This window comes from Erythrolamprus reginae, chromosome 9, assembly GCF_031021105.1.
Source record: "Erythrolamprus reginae isolate rEryReg1 chromosome 9, rEryReg1.hap1, whole genome shotgun sequence".
Lineage (NCBI taxonomy): Eukaryota > Metazoa > Chordata > Lepidosauria > Squamata > Dipsadidae > Erythrolamprus > Erythrolamprus reginae.
In genome coordinates, this window is record NC_091958.1 from 34,988,369 (window position 1) to 35,007,514 (window position 19,146).

Here is a 19,146-nt window from a genome sequence, read left to right on the forward strand (position 1 = left end):
GGAGCTGCTGGCCTTATTAGATATTGTTCACTCCTCTTTCTTTCTCTTCAGTTAGGATTCTGTTTGATCATTTTGGAAATATAGTGTCCCTCAACAAGAAGCGGTTGATGATCATAGTATTTTTCCTGCTTCCTTCAGGAACAATCATAAATTGTCTCTGCTATCATTACTCTTCATAGTGTTATTAAGTAAAGTGGTATTTATTAGTTTATTTTAACATAATAAATGTTTAGGGATCAAAGACCAATCTAATATTTCTGAAAGAGTTGAACTTGAACTCTCTTGAACTCTCTTTGGAGATCCTGGGATCACCCTAAATCGAGCAAAAACCCTATTGTGTAAAAAGCATAGTTCCCTCTAAGCTGAGCAGTGAGCAATCGCTCACTTAAAAATCATCATCAACTCAGAGTTTTCCAAACCTGCCCAGAAGCCGAGAGGGAAAGAGTGAGAGGGAAGGAGAGAGAGAGGAAGAGAGAGAAACAGATAGAAAAAAAGAGAGGAAGGAAAAGAGAGAGAAAAAGAATGGGAGTAAGGAAGAGAGAAAGAAAATCAAAATCTAGTTTGAAACTAGCTCAACTATTTAAGTGGCATTTTGATATTGATAGAGTTGCCCTATTATGAGCTCACTGTTATAGACACACAGTATTTACTTACTTACTTACTTACTTACTTACTTACTTACTTACTTACTTACTTACTTACTTATTTATTATTTCTGTGCTGCCCAGTCCCGAAGGGACTGCCGCTCAGACACTATACTTTTCCGCCCACCCCAAAAAAAAATTAGAGGGAACACTGGTAAAAAGTATGGGTGTTTATAATAATAGTGTGATTTGCGTGGGATAATTTGTTAAATAGATCCCTATCTTCTCACTTTTGCCACTTTTGACCCACGGTGGTGCAGTAGTTAGAATGTAGTACGGAAGGTTACTTCTGCTGACTGCCAGCTGACTGCAATTTTGCAGTTCAAATCTTACCAGGATCAAGGTTAACTCAGTCTTCCAACCTTCCACCGTGGGTAAAATGAGGACCCAGATTGTTGGGGACAATATGCTGACTTTGTAAATCACTTAGAGAGAGCTGTGAAGTCCTGTAAATCACTATATAAGTCTATTGCTATTGCTTCACATGTGCAAACTGCTAGCAGTTCAATCCTGACCAACTCAAGGTTGATTTCTACCCATCCTTCTGAGGCTGCCTGCAATTTGGCAGTTTGAATCTCACCAGGCTACAGGTTGGCTCAGCCTTCCATCCTTCAGAGGTTGGTAAAATGAGGCCCCAGATTGTTGAGAGTAATATGCTGACTGCAAACTGCTTAGAGAGGGCTGTAAAGCATTGTAAAGTAGTATATAAAGTAAGTCTAAGTACTATTGCTAAATGGGGTGGCACAGCAGGTAGAGTGCTGTACTGCAGGCCACTAAAGCTGACTGTAGATCTGTAGGTCAGCGGTTCAAATCTCATCACCGGTTCAAGGTTGACTCAGCCTTCCATCCTTCCGAGATGGGTAAAATGAGGACCCGGATTGTGGGGGAGATATGCTGGCTCTGTTAAAAAGTGCTATTGCTAACATGTTGTAAGCCGCCCTGAGTCTAAGGAGAAGGGCAGCATAAAAATCGAATAAAGAAATAAATATATAAATCCACAGGGAAGGTTTTGCCTCCCCCTTCCCCATCTTCTCCAAAAAATAAATACAATAAAATAACAAATCCCTCAAATGTTTTGACCTGTTATACAGGTGCAGCTGAAAGTTTGACAGGTCCTTTAGAATCCCTTTGCTGTGAACAAATAGGAATATTGCAGAAGTTGTGCAAGATAAGAAGCAGCTCAGATAGATTATTCCCACTTGGGTCAATACAGTTTGGATTTGCTGGCCTTGTCTGCCCTCTTTTACTGTAGGTTTATCTCGCAGGCAGCCCAGCTAATACAGATTCCATAAAGGTCACCCAACCCAGTTTATACAATTTGCTTCAGTTCAGGAACTGTTGCCATCTCCCCAAAATATACAAAGCTGAAAGGGGTCTTTTCCAGAGCCCAGCTAGTTTCCAAGAATGAAAAAGAGGAATGTTCAATTTCCATGTTGTCCCCAAATTGCAATGAACAAGAATAATAATTGGGTTGGTTTTTTTAAAAATGTCTTATTCAAGCTAACTTAAAAATAATAATAAATCACCGTCTATTCTAACTTCAAAAATCACTTTCTACTTCAAATGGAAGCTTTGAACTGTCACAAACACAAGTTTCTTTTAAAAACTGTTCTAATTTGATGTAGCTATTCTCACTTTGTTATCTTCCTAGTCTAAAGTTAATGATTTTTTAAAAAATTGCATCCACCTTAATGCCGAGAAACTGGAGCTCTGTCTTATGGCTTATTTAGCAAACCATGGTAAACCTACGGTAATATATCAGCCTGACCAGAGATGGGATTCAGCCAGTTCTATCCAGTTAAGGCGAATCAGTAGTATCGACCTGCAAGTGGACTGTCCCATCTACCCCGGCATAATCCCAGCCTATATCACTGGTTTTGACATTTCACGCATGTGATGATGGTGCACACATTCACATTTCCAGTGCTGGGCGACCTGGTAGTGGCAATATGTGAAGCCCACCTCAAAGTCTGGTCATTATGCCGAACGGCATTGTGGGTTTTTATGAGCTGAGGTGGCCCTGTGGTTAGAGTGCAGTACTGCACTAGCAGCTGACTGTTAGCTACAATTTGGCAGTTCAGATCTCACTAGGCTCAAGGTTGACTCAGCCTTCCATCCTTCCCAAGTCAGTAAAAGGAGGACCCAGATTCTGATTCTGTAAGAGGCTGATTCTGTAAACAGCTTAGAGAGGGCTGCAAAAGTACTGTGAAGCGGTATTTATGTCTAAAGTGCTATTGCTACTAAGCCCAGATATTTAAACAGGATTAGTTTCAAAACAATATTTAAATCATGTGTTTTATAAAATACCATAGCTGGACATATATCCTGCCTTTTTCAATGTTGTCATGTTTGCACAGATGGCTACAAGGTGAAGCATAGATAATGAACTTATCCGCACTTCATATTTTATTTAAAGTTACTCTTTTCTTTTAAGATCCTCTGATTATTTTTCTTACAATTTTGACCTGTGTTCCCTTTCAAGTTATACAGTAATCCTTGACATCAATTGAGCTCAACATTTCTATTTGCTAAATGATATATTTTTAAGTGGGTTTTGCCCCATCTTTCTTGCTACTGTTGGTAAGTGAATCACAGTGGTTAGTTAAATGAACCTGGCTTTCCCATTGACTTTGCTTGAGAGGAAGTCGCAAAAGGGGATCACACGATCTTAGGATGCAACAACAGTCATAAATATGAACCAGTTGTCAAACATCTGAAATTTGGACACAGGATCATGGAGATGATGAAAAGACTGGAATTGTGAGAAATGGTCATAAACTTTCAGGGCCATTGTAACAGTTACTAAACAAACTTGTAACAAACAAACGTAGGATTCAACTACCTCTGGAAGCGTCTGCTGCCTCATTCATTCCAGCGGCTGGTGAGGTCCCACAGAGTTGGCCTTCTCCAGGTCCCGTCGGCCAGATAATGTTGTCTGGTTGATCCTAGGGGAAGAGCCTTCCCTATGGGGCCCTGGCCCTCTGGAACAAACTCCCTCCGTAGATATGTACTGCCCCCTCTCTCCTGGTCTTTCGTAAAACTCTGAAGACCCACCTCTGCCAGCGGGCATGGGGACTGTGAGCGATGAGATTGTATCCAGACGATATTATGAATGATTTAATTGGATGAATGTGTATGACTGTATATGGGGTTTTTAACACTTTTAGTAATTTGTATAATTCTTTTAAAGTACTTTAGATTTCTTTTATATATAGTTGCATTTATAATATTGTACGCCACCCTGAGTCACTTTGAGATGGGCGGCACAGAAATCAAACAAATAAGTAAGTAAGTAAGTAAGTAAGTAAGTAAGTAAGTAAGTAAGTAAGTAAGTAAGTAAGTAAGTAAGTAAGTTGAACACTATCTGTACTTAGCTACTGTTGTTTCTCCTCCTCCTTTTCCTCCTCTCCTCCCCCCTCTCCTTCTCCTCCTCCTCCTTGTCTTCCTTCTCCTCCTTCTTCTCTTTTCCTCTTCCCCCTTCTTCTTCTCCTCCTCCTCCATTTCTCCTCCTCCTCCTCCTCCTCCTCCTTTCTAACTAGTCCCTACAGTTGGTAACATTTTGAGAACTCTTCTCCCTTGATAGAGAGAGTGGGAGGGAGGGAGGGAGGGAGAGAGAGAGAGAGAGAGAAAGAGAGAGAGAGAGAGAGAGAGAGACTGGCCCAAAGTCATATAAATGGTTTGTGCTTAAGCCAGGAGAATAAATCAGAACCTCCAACTATCTAGGCTGATACTTTTAATCACTACACCAAATTGACCCATCTCGATACCTAGCCACATATTTTAATACTTAGAAATTATTTTTTAAAAATAATGCAAAAGCCATCGTCTTGAGTTCTTTTTCCTCCTGTTGAACAATTATGCAACAAGATACTTGAACTTACAGCCCTTCTTGATGCTGGGAAAGAAAGGGGGGGGGAAATCCTCAATTTTGCAAGAAGCTTTGTCTCTTACACAGCACAACTCAATTGTGTGGTTGTTTGTCTCCATCTGCTGACCATTCCTGATGTTACAGGAAACGAAAACTCTCAGACAAAAAGGTGTTGGGTGTTTTGTACCAGAAAGTTTTCTTTCAGCCTTTTTGGAAGCCCAATCATTCCCTTTTTTTTTTTTACAGACGTGAATCTATGTTAAAAGCAAACAAACATTATTGTTTTGCTTTTTCTTACTTTTAAACATTTGTACTTTTCAAACAGACATTTTGCTATTTCATTTATCCTTGAAGAAATGACTTAGCCCAGGGGTAGGCAAAGTTGGCTCTTTTCTATGGCATGTGGACTTCAACTCCCAGAATTCCTGAGCAAGCATGATTGGTTCAGGAATTCTGGGCGTTGAAGTCCAAAAGTCATAGAAAAGCCAACTTTGCCTACCCCTGACCTATCCCATCCAATCATATGTCATGGACCCCATCAGTTAAATAATTTTAGGGTCTAGGAAGATAATCTTTTCTACTCTTGGCTCTGCCATATGGAACATCTTATCCCAGAGGTGAAGTGTGCCGTCAGCTAGCATGATTGGTTCAGGAATTCTGGGAGTTGAAGTCCACAAATCCTAGAAGAGCAAACTTTGCCTACCCTTGACTACTACTACTACTACTACTACATTTATCTATCTATCTATCTATCTATCTATCTATCTATCTATCTATCTATCTATCTATCTATTTATTAGACATGTATGTCGCCTCTCTCTGAGGACCTTGAGCGGCTCACAACATGCAATACAAACAATATGTATACAAATCTAATAGTTAAAAACAGTAAGCTGAAATCCCATTATGTAAAAAACAGTCAGTCTACTCAATCATATCCACACATAACATTTAATGGTCGGAGAAGAAGGGGGCATGGTCTAGCTGCCTGGGTCTTTAGGGTCTTGTGAAAGGTGAGGAGGGTGGGAGGAGTGCGAATCTGTGGAGGGAGCTGATTCCAGAGGGCTGGGGCCGCCACCGAGAAGGCTCTTCCCCTACGTCCCGCCAGACAACATTGTCTGGTCGACGGGACCTGGAGAAGGCCAACTCTGTGGGACCTTGTCGTCCGCTGGTATTTGTGGGGCAGAAGACGGTTCCATAAGTAATCTGGTCCGATGCCATGCAGGACTTAGCCTATGTCCCACCCTGAGGTGGGTTCCAACTTACCTTGCTGCCGGTTTGCTTCCTCTCACGCCATGTGGGTGCACCTCATGGGCATGTGTGCATGTGCAGTGGCAATTTAAAAAAATAAAAAATTTAAAAAACCAAACACAAGATGGTGACCTCATGCACAGTGCTGGAAACTTGGCTTCTATGCATGTGCAGAAGGAAAAAAACATCGTAAAAACATGCAAAAATAAAAAAAATAAAAATGCCCCCCCCCACAAGAAAAGCTAAAAACAAGATGGTGACTGCATACACAGTGCCAGCAACTTGGTTTTCGTATATGTGCAGAAGGGGAAAAATATATCCTGTCTGTTTTTTGTTTTGTTTTGTTTTGGTTTTTTTGAACCCTGAAATAAACCCTTGGCCTTATTGCCATGTACTCAAAAGCCCGATTAGGTTTATTACCAGGGGATGTCTTATTTGGGAGAAAACAGGGTACTTGTTTGATATCTAGGACGATGGCAGCAACCCGTATCAACTATTAGCACTAATTGGTGGCATTTGTGACACTTTTTAAAATGTTCAGTTGAGTGAGTTTCATGTTCAATGAATTAAATTAATAATAATAATAATAATAATAATAACAACAACAACAACAACAACAATAACAACAACAACAACAACAACAACAACAACAAAATAACAACAACTTATAGCTATGAACACATTTGGACATTTATTCCATTGAATGGTATAAAGGCATAACACAAGGTATTTAAAAATGCAATTGAGATTGCATTGCTAATATCAAGTGGATAATGAAAATGATAATAATAATAATATCAGCCATCATGCTTTGTTTGATTGATGATATAATTAAATTAGTTACTGACAATCATGGGGACATTATGTACACTTGACTTCAGGGAAGAGGTGGAAGCAAATAAATGACTCAAAAGTCCTGGCTGACAATATCAGTTATCACTCAATTTCCTTGCTAAGCACTGATGAAAACAATACTAAAAACATAGACCGCAGATGATATCAGTGGGATCTACAGGAAAAATCAATATCCATTGATTTGGGATGGACGGTTGTCTTGATTCCCAGGAGGGAGGGGCTTCCATAGGAGCAAGCGGCAGTAGTTTAATCTGATTCGAGTTAAGATAGTTCCTCTCTAGCAATTCATAGAGTATATTAGTATACTCTTAAGTACACTAATATACTTAGTATAGTATATTAATATATTAATATAATAAGTATATGGCTATATTATTATACAAAGTATATTAGTACATTATTATACTAAGAATACTTAGGACCATGGTGGTGCAGTGGTTAGAATGCAGTACTGCAGGTTACTTCTGCTGCCTGCCGGCTGCCTGCAATTTGGCAGTTCAAATCTCATCAGGTTCAAGGATGACTCTGTTAATGGAACTTAATGCTTGGTTCTCTAGTGTAACCTCATAGCCAATTCACAGACTAGTTGGTCTACCCGTTGCTATTGGTTGAATCTTCTTTATAGTTAATTTTTACCCCTATTTCTTTGTCCTCTGCTCCTGGACTTTTATTATTAGGGCTTGCAAATCCTTTGTAATTTATGATATCAGATTAGATATGCATATAAAGGGAAAGAGATTAGATTGTGATATCTTGTGGGTAACCTACATCCTGTAGATTTTAACACACACCCGTCCCCACTGGGCCAAATGATGCTGTTGGTGATACTTTCTTTGATTATGCATCCACAGTAAACTCATTTTATAGGAATTGTTCTGATCGCATTCAGGGCCGCAGATAGGCCGGTACTACTGGGAGTGGCATCAGGGGTCTGGCCAAATTGAAAAATGGAGGGGGCCCGGCGCCCGCCAAAAACTCCCCAACCCCGATTGCGATGAACTCTGCCTCTGCGGAGCTTCTCCGACAGTGGCCTGCACCTTCTTCTCTCCCCCGCGAGGAAAGAAGGCAGGGAGGCCAGCAGACAGGCAGGGAGCCCCGATGGCAGCCGCAGAAGGAGGAGTCACCGCGGGGGTGTCTCGGCCCTCCGGAAGTCAAGCCGCGCTGCTGGGGAAGCGGAATTGGGGAAGCCAGGAGAGGGCTGAGCCCGGCCGGCTTCTCCGCCGGCCTTGTGTCCCCCCGAGGATTGCGAGGGCAAGAGAGCCGCGCCTTTCAGCCTCCGGAGGTGCTGGGCCGGGTGTTTGGGGGGCCCGTGAACACTACCTGCTGCCCGCCGCCTGGAGCCAATGGCTTCTTTTGGGCAGGCATCGGCTTACTCACTCGCATTCCTGCTGCCGGCCAGGTGGGAAGGGCGAGGCAGGAGGGGGAGGCAAGTGGAGATCCCGGTCCCTCTTTTCATGCATCCGCTCAGTGACCCTTTCTTTGGAGTTGCATTTCTTTCTTTCTTTCTTTCTTTCTTTCTTTCTTTCTTTCTTTCTTTCTTTCTTTCTTTCTTTCTTTCTTTCTTTCTTCCTTCCTTTCTTCCTTTCCTTTCCTTTCCTTTCTTTCTCTCTTTCTCTCTTGCTCTTTCATTCTTTTTTCTTTCTCTTGCTTTCTTTCTTTCTCTTGCTTTCTCTCCTTCCTTCCCTCCTTCCATTTCTTTCATTCCCCCTCTCTATTTTTATTTCTCTTTCATTCTCTCTTTCTTTTCTCTTTCTTTCTTTCTTTCCTTCTTTCTTTCTTTCTTTCTTTCCTTCCTTCTTTCTTTCCTTCTTTCTCTTTCTTTCGTTCTTTCTTTCTCTCTCTCTCTTGCTCTTTCATTCTTTTTTCTTTTTCTTTCTTTCTTTCTTTCTCTTTCTTTCTCTCCTTCCTTCCCTCCTTCCATTTCTTTCATTCCCACTCTCTATTTTTATTTCTCTTTCATTCTCTTTCATTCTCTTTCTTTCCTGCTTTCTTTCTTGCTCTTTTTCTTTCTCTCTTTTACCTTCCCTTCCTCTATTTCTTCTTTTCTTTCTCCTTCCTACCTTTCCCCCTCCCTCCCTTCCTTCAGTCCTTCCTCTCTTACTCTCCCCTTTCATAAGTTTCCTTCCTTCCTTCCTCTGTTCCTGTCCCTTCCTCCTTTCTTTCTTTCTTTCTTTCTTTCCTTCCTTCCCTCCCTCCATTTCTTGCTTTCCTTCTCCTTCCTCCCTTCTTTCCTCCCTCACTCCCTTCTTTCACTCTTTCCTCTCTTACTCTCCCCTTTCACACCTTTCCTTGCTTTCTTTGCACCCTTCCTCTGTTACTGTCCCTTCCCTCTTTCCTTCCTTCCTTCCCACCCTCTGTCCACTCATTCACCCATTCCTCTCTTGATCACCCCTTTTACCATTCCTTCCTTCCTTCCTTCCTTCCTTCCTCCTTCCTTCCTTTCTTCCTTCCTTCATAGCTCGCCCTCGCCTTTCTTCCCTTCCTTCCAGATGGGAGTGCCCCCTCAAGACACCCGCCCGACTGCTGGCACCCTGATTTTTCTCTCCCCTCGTCCTTTCCAGCTCCTCGCTGGTGGCTGCCGGGTGTGGGATTCCCCTCCCCTCTCCCCTCACTAGAAAGCATGTGGTTTTGTCAACAAGGCCTCTTCCAAGAAGGGAGAAGTGCCATGGAGTCGTAAATAAGCCATGCTCCGCCTGACCGATGCCAGGAGGCTCTTTCTTTCCCTCGCCGCTCCCGCTTCTATCTTTCTCCTGGATGAGTCCACACAATTGGCTTAAGCCAGTTCCTGAAATAGCCTATGGCAGTGCTTCCTAACCTTGACAACTTGAAGATATCTGGACTTCAACTCCCAGAATTCCCCAGCCAGCGTTTGCTTGGCTTGGGAATTCTGGGAGTTGAAGTCCAGATATCTTCAAGTTGCCAAGGTTGGGAAACACTGGCCTATGGGACTGCCTCGCTTGGCATGAAGTGGGAAATGATCACCGGGGGATGGAGTGGTTCGGTGACTTAAAATAGTTTTAAAATGGTGGGGGGCCCAGACACTTAGGCTGTATGGGGCCCCAAAATTCCTGATGGTGGCCCTGATCGCATTAGATAATGAACTGACATTTTACAAGTTACTTTTAGAAGAAATCAAAACGAGTAGCGATGCTAATGATTTTTTTCTGAATTTAATGAAGGCCTTTGATACAGTGGATTGGAAAAGTTTTGAAAGAAGCCTTCATGAAATATGGATTTCCTGCTTATTAATTAATTGGCTTCATATGTAGTACAGTTTAAAGATGTTAATATCTATTTTTAACTTTGTTCCAAAGAATTATATGCCAGTAATAGTGATAAATACACTATATGAATATTATAGTGATTGGGGACAATTTGAATAATACAGTGTTCCCTCGATTTTCGCAGGGGATGCGTTCCGAGACTGCCCGCGAAAGTCGAATTTCTGCGAAGTAGAGATGCGGAAGTAAATACACCATTTTTGGCTATGGACAGTATCACAAGCCATCCCTTAACACTTTAAACCCCTAAATTACCATTTCCCATTCCCTTAACAACCATTTACTCACCATTATTACTGGTACTCACCATTGAATAAGACACTTAGTGATCCTGATATTTATAAACATAATTATTTATTAACAATAATTATTTTTTTTGTTATTTTTTTGCAAAAATTATTAGTTTGGTGATGATGTATGACATCATCGGGCGGGAAAAACCGTGGTATAGAAAAAAACCTGCAAAGTATTTTTTAATTAATATTTTTTGAAAAACCGTGGTATAGGCTATTCGCAAAGTTTGAACCCGCAAAAATCGAGGGAACACTGTATATAGTATGGCAACATAAAAAAGTCAGTGTTGAAAACACTATAATGTGACCCCAGATTTCTAATCTCAATGGAGAAATCTGGATTCTATTAACAACCATATGATTCACTTAATGACCACATTAATGAGCTTATTCATTCATCAAAAAAGTCAGAATCCATCCAACCATCAGAATGGAGCAGGAAAGGACCTTAGAGGTCTTCTAGTCCAATCCCCTGCAGAAGCAGGAGAACCTATACCATTTCAGACAAGTGACTGTCCAGTCTCTTCTTCAAAACGCCCAGCACTGGAGCACCCATGATTTCTGGTTCCACTGGTTTTATTTATTTATTTATTTATTTATTTTATTTATTACTTAGATTTGTATGCCGCCCCTCTCCGAAGACTCGGGGCGGCTCACAACACGTGGAAACAAATCATAAATAATCTAACAAATTTAAAATTAAAAGATTTAAAAGACCCCATATACTAACAGGTTAATTGTCCTCACTGTTAAGAAGCTTCTCCTTAATTCCAGGTTGCTTCTTTCTTGATTAATTTCCATACAGGGGTGCCTCTACTTACGAACTTAATTCATTCTGTGACCAGGTTCTTAAGTAGAAAAGTTTGAAGGAAGAAGCAATTTTCCCATAGGAATCAATGTAAAAGCAAATAATGTTTGTGATTGGGGAGGGTGGAGGCCCTGTTTCCTCCCAGGAGATTCCTAGAGAGGCCCCACAGAGGCTTCTCCCCGCCTTTTCTGGCCCTGTTTCCTCCTAGGAGATTCCTAGAGAGGCCCCACAGAGGCTTCTGCCTGCCTTTTCTGGCCCTGTTTCCTCCCAGGAGATTCCTAGAAAGGCCCCACGGAGGCTTCTCCCTGCCTTTTCTGGCTACAGTTTCAGAGGCTCGAGTTCATAAGTAGAAAATGGTTCTTGAGAAGAGGCAAAAAAATCTTGAACACCTGGTTCTTATTTAGAAAAGTTCATAAGTAGAGCCTTCTTAGGTAGAGGTACCACTGTACTTTGTTTCTTCTCCTGCCTTCTGGTGCTTTGGAAAATAAGTTGACTCTTCTCTTCTTTGTGGCAGCCCCTCAAATACTGCAATACTTCTATCATGTCCCCTCTCATCCTTCTTTTCTCTAGAGTGGCCTTACCTGAAGTGGGTTCTTACCGGTTCTAACCAGGTCTATAGAACCGGCAGTAAAGTGGTGGTGACATCATGGAGCCAGATCTGTCCATGCCGGTCCATGGCTGCCACCATCTTTTTTTGGCTTTTTAAATACTTTTTGCTGGCTTTTGCTTTTGCGCATGCACAAAACCCATGTTTTTGTCATTGTGCATGGACCCGCATGGCACAGCCACATGGTACCTAATGTGCATGCAGCTACATGGCACCAGAGGAAGCAAATCGATGGCGAAGCTAGATACAAGCCACCCCTGGGCCATACCCAACTCCTTTTTCCATATGTTTTTGCCTCCAGGCCTTTGATCATCTTAGTTGCTCTTCTTTATGGAGCCGGACGTGGGGGCTGGAATGCACTGCCAGACACAACACTGCTCTGTCTCTTGCGAACCAAGGTCATTTCCACTGGGGTCGCCTGAGAACATAGAGGAGTGCTTAGGGAGCCTGCCAATGAACCCAATTGGACAATGTGACCTGTGATTCTTGGGGATGGGATCATTTAGTAGTTTAACAGCACTGAAACAGCAGAAAATATTAAGAGTTGGACTTTAATAGAATCTTGATATCTATTTTTTTAGACAGATTGATAAATAGAGAGAGAGAGAGATGATAGATGTATAGAAATATAGATAGCGATTGAGAGATAGAGAGATTATCTTGTTATAGATAGATAGATAGATAGATAGATAGATAGATAGATAGATAGATAGATAGATAGATAGATAGATAGATAGATAGATAGATAGATAGATCACATGAGCCATACAGCTTTTGCTGGAGTATCCTGCAACGCCCAGCAGCTTCTGGACAGATGCTGAACAAAGGCTGACCTTGAGAACCTAAAAGGAATGTATCATGGCATACAGCCACACACACAAACACACACACAAGTTCCCACCACAAGAAACATTCTAAAGCATTTAAATGTGGCAGGCCAAGGGCTTCAATAAAATATGGCTTTGGCCCGACACCATTGTGTTTTCAATTGTCTTCATTCTTTAATCACGTCCACTGATGGCCTGCTACCGGAGCGGTAAGGTGCTACATTCCAGTAGCGATTTTGGAGATGTGCATGCAGTTGCATGTCCCTGACACGTGCACACACTCATGCGCATGAGATTTGGCTTCTGGGCATGCGCAGCATTCCACAGCATGTGCAGAAGGAAAAATATCAGCAAAACTCCCTGGAATCTTGCTGGCAGATGCATACTCACACAAGATTTTGTTTGGTGTGCATGCGCAGAAGGTAAACCTTGCACCAATGGGTGCATGTGCGCCCGTTGGATGCACGCACACTCATGGCAGCCTCGGAGGGCACACTGGTAGCGCCAAAGATGGCAGTCCTTTGCTGATCATGTCCACATGTTCCACCTCTCCCATCTCAGGAAGTGTTCAATCTCCTTTTTGCAGAGGGAAAAATGCCCGCCCACCTATTTCCCTGCATGAGCCTCCCTTTGGGCAGAGCAGGAAAGAAACCCCAAAGAATAGCCATGAATGTTCAGTAAATTAACCGTGACATGAGCATATTGAATTAGGCTGCAAAGATGGCAGGGGTTTTTTTGCCAGCCAGATAGCCCTTTTTTTTTTAGCTCTGTGGCAACCGGGGGAAAGGAAATACAGTAATATCAGTGTTCATTGATCATTTAAATATGTTAAAGGGTTAAATAAGGTTCAGGAGAGAAGAGTTTTTAATAGGAAAGTGAACCCAAGAGCAAGGGGGCATAATCTGAGGTTAGTTGGGGGAAAGATTAGAAGTAACGTGAGAAAATGATATTTTACTGAAAGAGTAGTAGATGCTTGGAACAAACTTCCAGCAGACGTGGTTGGCAAATCCACAGTAACTGAATTTAAACGTGCCTGAGATAAACATAGATCTATCCTAAGACAAAATACAAGAAGTAGTATAAGGGCAGACTAGATGGACCAGGAGGTCTTTTTCTGCCGTCAACCTTCTATGTTTCTATGATCAGCTCATCATTTCCTCTTACATTGCAAGAAAGGACCGTTTTCCTTTCCAAAGAGCCTCCGACATTCCTACATTGTATGCAGGAAGTTTGTTAAACTCTTGGCATTCAACAGGTGCAGGGCTGACACCCAGATGAAAAAATTAAAAAAACGGTGGCAGCATTAGTTGCACACAAATCTAAGATAGTTCCTGTTTTTTTATATTATTTTACATGGGAAAACTATTTCTATTAGGGAATTAGCTAAATTTTGGAGTGAGGAATATTTTTTTTCTTTTTCTTTTCTCTTTCCCTTTCTACATAAATAATGATGAATATGGGATTTATAGAACATAAGATATTGAAGATATGGGGGGTTTGTTTCTTTTTCTTTCTTTGTTTTTGTTTTTAAAGTTTAGTACTACTAAATGCTGGAGTGATGGAGTTATGGGATGGAGAAAGTAGAAAGTAAAGAAACTCCTTATAGCACATTAGTAATATGGAAACTTGGCATATGTTCCCGTTTGATATTGGTATTGTGTTTTGTTATTTACACATGTTTTATCTTAAAACATATGGAGAAAAATAAAAATAAAAATTATACCCGAAAAAATGTGCAGGGTTTTGGGTTTTTTTTAAAAAATCCTGCTTCCCTTCCTCTCCACTCTCCGAAAGTATAGATTGATCTTATTCTCCATCAACAACTCTTTCTCTCTTCTTAATTTTTTTTTTAAATAATTACAATTGTCAAAGATAAAACAGTATAGAAAATGTACCAATAAAAGATAATATTTGTAGTTTGTGGTTGAATGGTGAGGTGCTTGGTCTTCTCTGAACTTCATGATTTTCTTGAAGACATTTCATTACCTAACAAAGTAACATCATCAGCGCTTGAAAGGGCTAGCATTACTAGCAGTGATGATGTTACTAGTTGGGTAACTTTTCCTAAGAGCATGAAGGCAAATAGTGTAGTTTCCCCACTCTTTGGACACTCTGTGTGTGTGTGTGTGTGTGTGTGTGTGTGTGTGTGTTTGTGTGTGTGTCTTTGCAACTTCTTTTTTTTGGGGGGTATAAATTTTTTATTGTTTTTCACACCTTACAGAGATTGCAATTTACATAACTCTAATTAAAATATAATACAATATAATATCAAATGCCAAATTCTTAGTCAAATTAATCACATTTTTCTAATTATTTATTCAATTTATTCTGGTATACGTATATCATTCATCCTGTGCTGCCTCCTTTCCAAATACAGTAATCCCTCGTTACTTCGCGGTTCATCTTTTGCGGATTCGCTACTTCACGGGTTTTCAAAGGGGGCTTAAATCCATTAAATCCATTGAAAATTTTAAATCCATTAAAAACTCATAAAATTCTTCTACAGTACTCCTGTATTCCATTAAAGAAACTGGTAGGATATCACATGTAGTTCCAGCTGAGAAACATTATAGAATGACTGTTTCATGCAAAGGGTGGGTTTTAAAAGTCCAAATACTCGTTAAATACATTAAAAAAATATATTTACTCCACGGAAATTTGTTTTTCACGAGTGGTCTTGGAACGCATCCCACGCGAAAAAATGAGGGATTACTGTACTATCATCCGGATTTTAGATATTGTTCTTCACCTTAATTTGCATTTAAAGTGCTATAGCTATATAGATTTCTCTTGGCTATTTGCTTTTTTCCCACTTTATTATAGATTTTTATAACCTCTTTATTATAGATTTTTAAATAATTAGCAGTCTGTTGGAATGCAATGTACCAAGTGTAAATTAAGACAGGGATTTAGGAATTTAATTTTTTAGGAATTTATATAATTTTGGAACAAATAAATTAAAAAAGACAAAAACAAGAGAATAAACCAACACTTTACTTCCCTTCATGGAGGAAAAAAGAAATAACATTTTAAAAAGTCCTGAATAGAATAGAATAGAATAGAATAGAATAGAATAGAATTGATTGGATACACAGGGAATGTATCTTTGGTGCATATGCTTTCAGCGTACATAAAAGAAAAAGATACATTTGTCAAGAATCATGTGGTACAACACTTAATGATTGTGATAGGGGTCAAATAAGCAATGAAGAAACAATCAATATTAATAAAAGTCCTTAAAAGATGTCTCACAAAGTTTAATGATTGTGCTTCAGTGCAGTTGTGCGTTCAAAAACCTGTTACTACTGGTTCATGTGTGTGCTTGCGTGTGCAATGCTTCTGTATATGCGCAGAACCATCCCAGGTGGGTAGGAAGAGCATCCCAGGGAAGGTGGGTGGAGCATGTTGCTGCCGGCACTACCAATTTGCACGAGGAGCAGCCCACCACTGCTTCAGTGCTATTTTACACCTTGGTCTGAACCAGTAATGGGCCCCACCCGGTATGAATGGGATCGGTGATCCGGTAGGACAGTGTTTTTCATCCTTTTTTGGAGGGTGTCGTTAGATTTCTGGCAGAACCTGTTCTGTGTGCCGGTACTGTTGTTGTTATTGTTGTTGTTGTTGTTGTTGTTGTTAATAATAATAATAATAATAATAATAATAATAATAATAATAATAATAAGATTTGTATGACGCCCCTCTCCGAAGACTCAGAGAAACTCACAACAACAATAAAATACAATACAATACAAATGCAATATAAACTATATTAAAAACACATATTGTTAAAAACTAGCCATTCTAAAAAAGTCACATCAATCTCAAGTGTTTAAGTCAGAACAGGTAAGGGAGAAAAATTAATCCCCCCATGCTTGGCGGCATAGATGGGTCTTCAACATTTTGCAGAAGGCTAGGAGGGTTGGGACAATTCAAATCTCAGGGGGGAGTTGATTCTAGAATGCCAGGGCCACCACAGAGAAGGCTCTTCCTCTATGTCCCGCCAGACAACATTGTTTGGTCGATGGGACCCGGAGAAGGCCAACTCTGTGGGACCTAATCGGTCACGGCAGAAGGCGGTCCCATAGATATTCTGGTCCGATGTCATGTAGGGCTTTACAGGTCATGTCCCTCCAAGGCGAGCCCCCAATATTTTTTGATCTATAAAACATCAGGCGATTGTTCAGTAATGTCAGCTTTGTCTAACTTTCATTTTTTAATAAATCAGTCCAGGTTAGTGGTAAATCTGTATAGTCTGGAGGGCAGAAGGGAAAGGGGGAACATGATCACTTTCTTGGTGCACTTCTGAAAGCTTCCTTAGAACTACACTTCCCAGGATGCCGCATGTGGTGGGGGCTTCAGCTGCTGGCATCCATAATGAGTGGGCAGAGCTCACAGTCCCCGAAAAAGCATTCTGGGAGGAGGAGGAGGCAAAAGTAGAGTAAGGCGATGAAAGCCCAGACCTGAGGCGGAGGGGGCAGCGAGGGTTGCTGCTGTTGCATGAGACGGTCCTGGTTGGGGGGGTTTTCCTCATTAAGTCGTGGAACCCCTGGCTGGCCCTTGCGGAACCCTTGGGTTCCACAGAACACCAGTTGAAAAATACCGCGGTAGGACTTTTTACCAGGTTCCAGAGGCTGGCCCAGCTGCGTGCATGCCCAACACATATGCTTGCACCCCTGTGTGCATTTTCACTTCTGCACATGTGCCTGAAGAGAAATCTTGCGGATCTTGTGCAAGGATGCTCATGTGGACTAGATTTTTGCAATTTTCACCTTTTTTTGCTTCTACACATGCGCAGAAGCAAAAAAAAAAGTGAAAATCATTGAAATCTCACCCACACAAGTGTCCTCATGTGTAATTTCGCTTTGGGCACATGCACAGAAGTGAAATATCACGTGGGGCATGTGCATATGTATCAGGCACATCCGTGCCCACACCAGCCGCACAAGCCCAGTACCGGAAGGAAAAGGTAAGTGGAGCCCTTCACTGGTCTGGACCTTCCACCAACTCATGCTTCAAACTGAAAATGAACACATTCACTTCATTGTGTTATGTCTATGCAACCCTGGTTTCAGGGTTCTTCTGCTGTGGCTCCCTGTCGCTCAAAATATGTGTCACAACTGCCAAAGGGCAACACTCATTGACACACAATTTATTAAGCTTTCCAAGCCCCATGGATATATCCAAGAAAAGCAAAGTTTCAGAAGAAAACAGAATCTTTAATGCAACAATATATGCTAGCTTTGTGGCTGCTCAGAAAATAGTCAGGACGGGAAGAGTTTTGTTGTTCCCGGTGTTTTCTTTTATGTGGGAAACAGGTGTAAATGGCTCTCCAAGTGTGTAAAGTTGCTGACCCCTGTTCTAGATACTTAATTCATGGGGAAAATTTTTTTTGAAGTTCAATTTTGAATGTTGACATACTAAATGATTTAATTAATTTAAGGTAAATACATACTCTGTTTTCAGGTTGGGGTTATGGTTATTTTAAAAAAAATCTTTTTATATATTTTACTCGTGCACCATTCAGAGTCCCTTTGTGGGACTGGGTGGTATTTAAACTTAAATAATAACTAATTAAATAAATTATTTATAGATTTTTCCCTTTTATTTTATACCAATTATTTGTTTTCCTTCCTTTTTTTCTTTCAATACTTCAGGATACTAAAGTGGAGTGCAGCTCTTGTGTAGAAACAGTGGACAGAAAAGTAAGTCTTTCATTCTACTAGCATTTTCTTTTTTAATGAACATTCGTGCTTTTTTCTTAAAAAATATTTCTTGAACTATAAATGGGCCATCGTTTAAATAATTAACACAGAGTGTATAAATAGAGGGGCTTTTATATATATAAAACCAAGAAATTTATGCATTTGGATCGAATGTCATTGAAAATAATGATTCTGGAGAAATAAATAAGAGCTATTACTTAGCCATAGTAGTGCAGTGCTTAGGAGGCAGTACTGCAGGGCCAACTTAGTGCTCACTCCAGGAGTTGGATTCTGAGGCCAGTCAAAAGAGAACCCAGATTGTTGGGGGCAAGCATGCTGACTCTGTAAACTGCTTAAAGAGGGCTGGGAAGCACTGTGAAGTGGTATATAAATCTAAATGTGATTGCTATTTTGTCTTCAACTTTGATTCTTTAGTTTGAATATAAAATTATAGTTGATTATTTTTATGACACACTAGAGAGTAGTTCTATCAATATTACAAATGCATATAACCTCATAATGGGTGACACATAGACGGACAGACAGACAGACAGAGGAGAGATGATAGAGATAGATGATGAAGAAGAAGAAAATAGACAGACAGACAGACAGACAGACAGACAGACAGACAAAGAAGATACAGATAGAGATAGATAGATAGATAGATAGACAGACAGACAGACAGACAGACAGACAGACAGACAGACAAAGAAGATACAGATAGAGATAGATAGATAGATAGATAGATAGATAGATAGATAGAAAAAAGTTAGATAGATAGATTTTAAAAAGTTCCTTTACATTTTTGTCTATGTGCTGCTTTTTCACATATGGATTTCCTGCCTTGTTCCCTTTCTAGAACTTTTTCTAGATAACTTCATATTATATAGTTTCAATTTCCAGTCTCTTGGAGAAGAGGTTTTTTTTCTAACCATATTGTATCTCTGAAGCTTTTATATTTATTTATTTCGGATCTCTTAAACTTTGACCACACATATGTCTGAACATGT

At 40.5% G+C, this 19,146-nt stretch overlaps 1 long non-coding RNA gene across 1 annotated transcript in view; it reads left to right on the forward strand.

The window, feature by feature from the left end:
- LOC139172082 (uncharacterized) overlaps positions 1-18,137 on the forward strand; it is a 562,252-nt gene extending 544,115 nt beyond the window's left edge. Inside the window, exon 3 of the long non-coding RNA XR_011559835.1 lies at positions 18,089-18,137. This is a non-coding gene — a long non-coding RNA (uncharacterized lncRNA). The remainder of the gene's footprint in view (positions 1-18,088) is intronic.
- Positions 18,138-19,146: the final 1,009 nt, after the last annotated feature.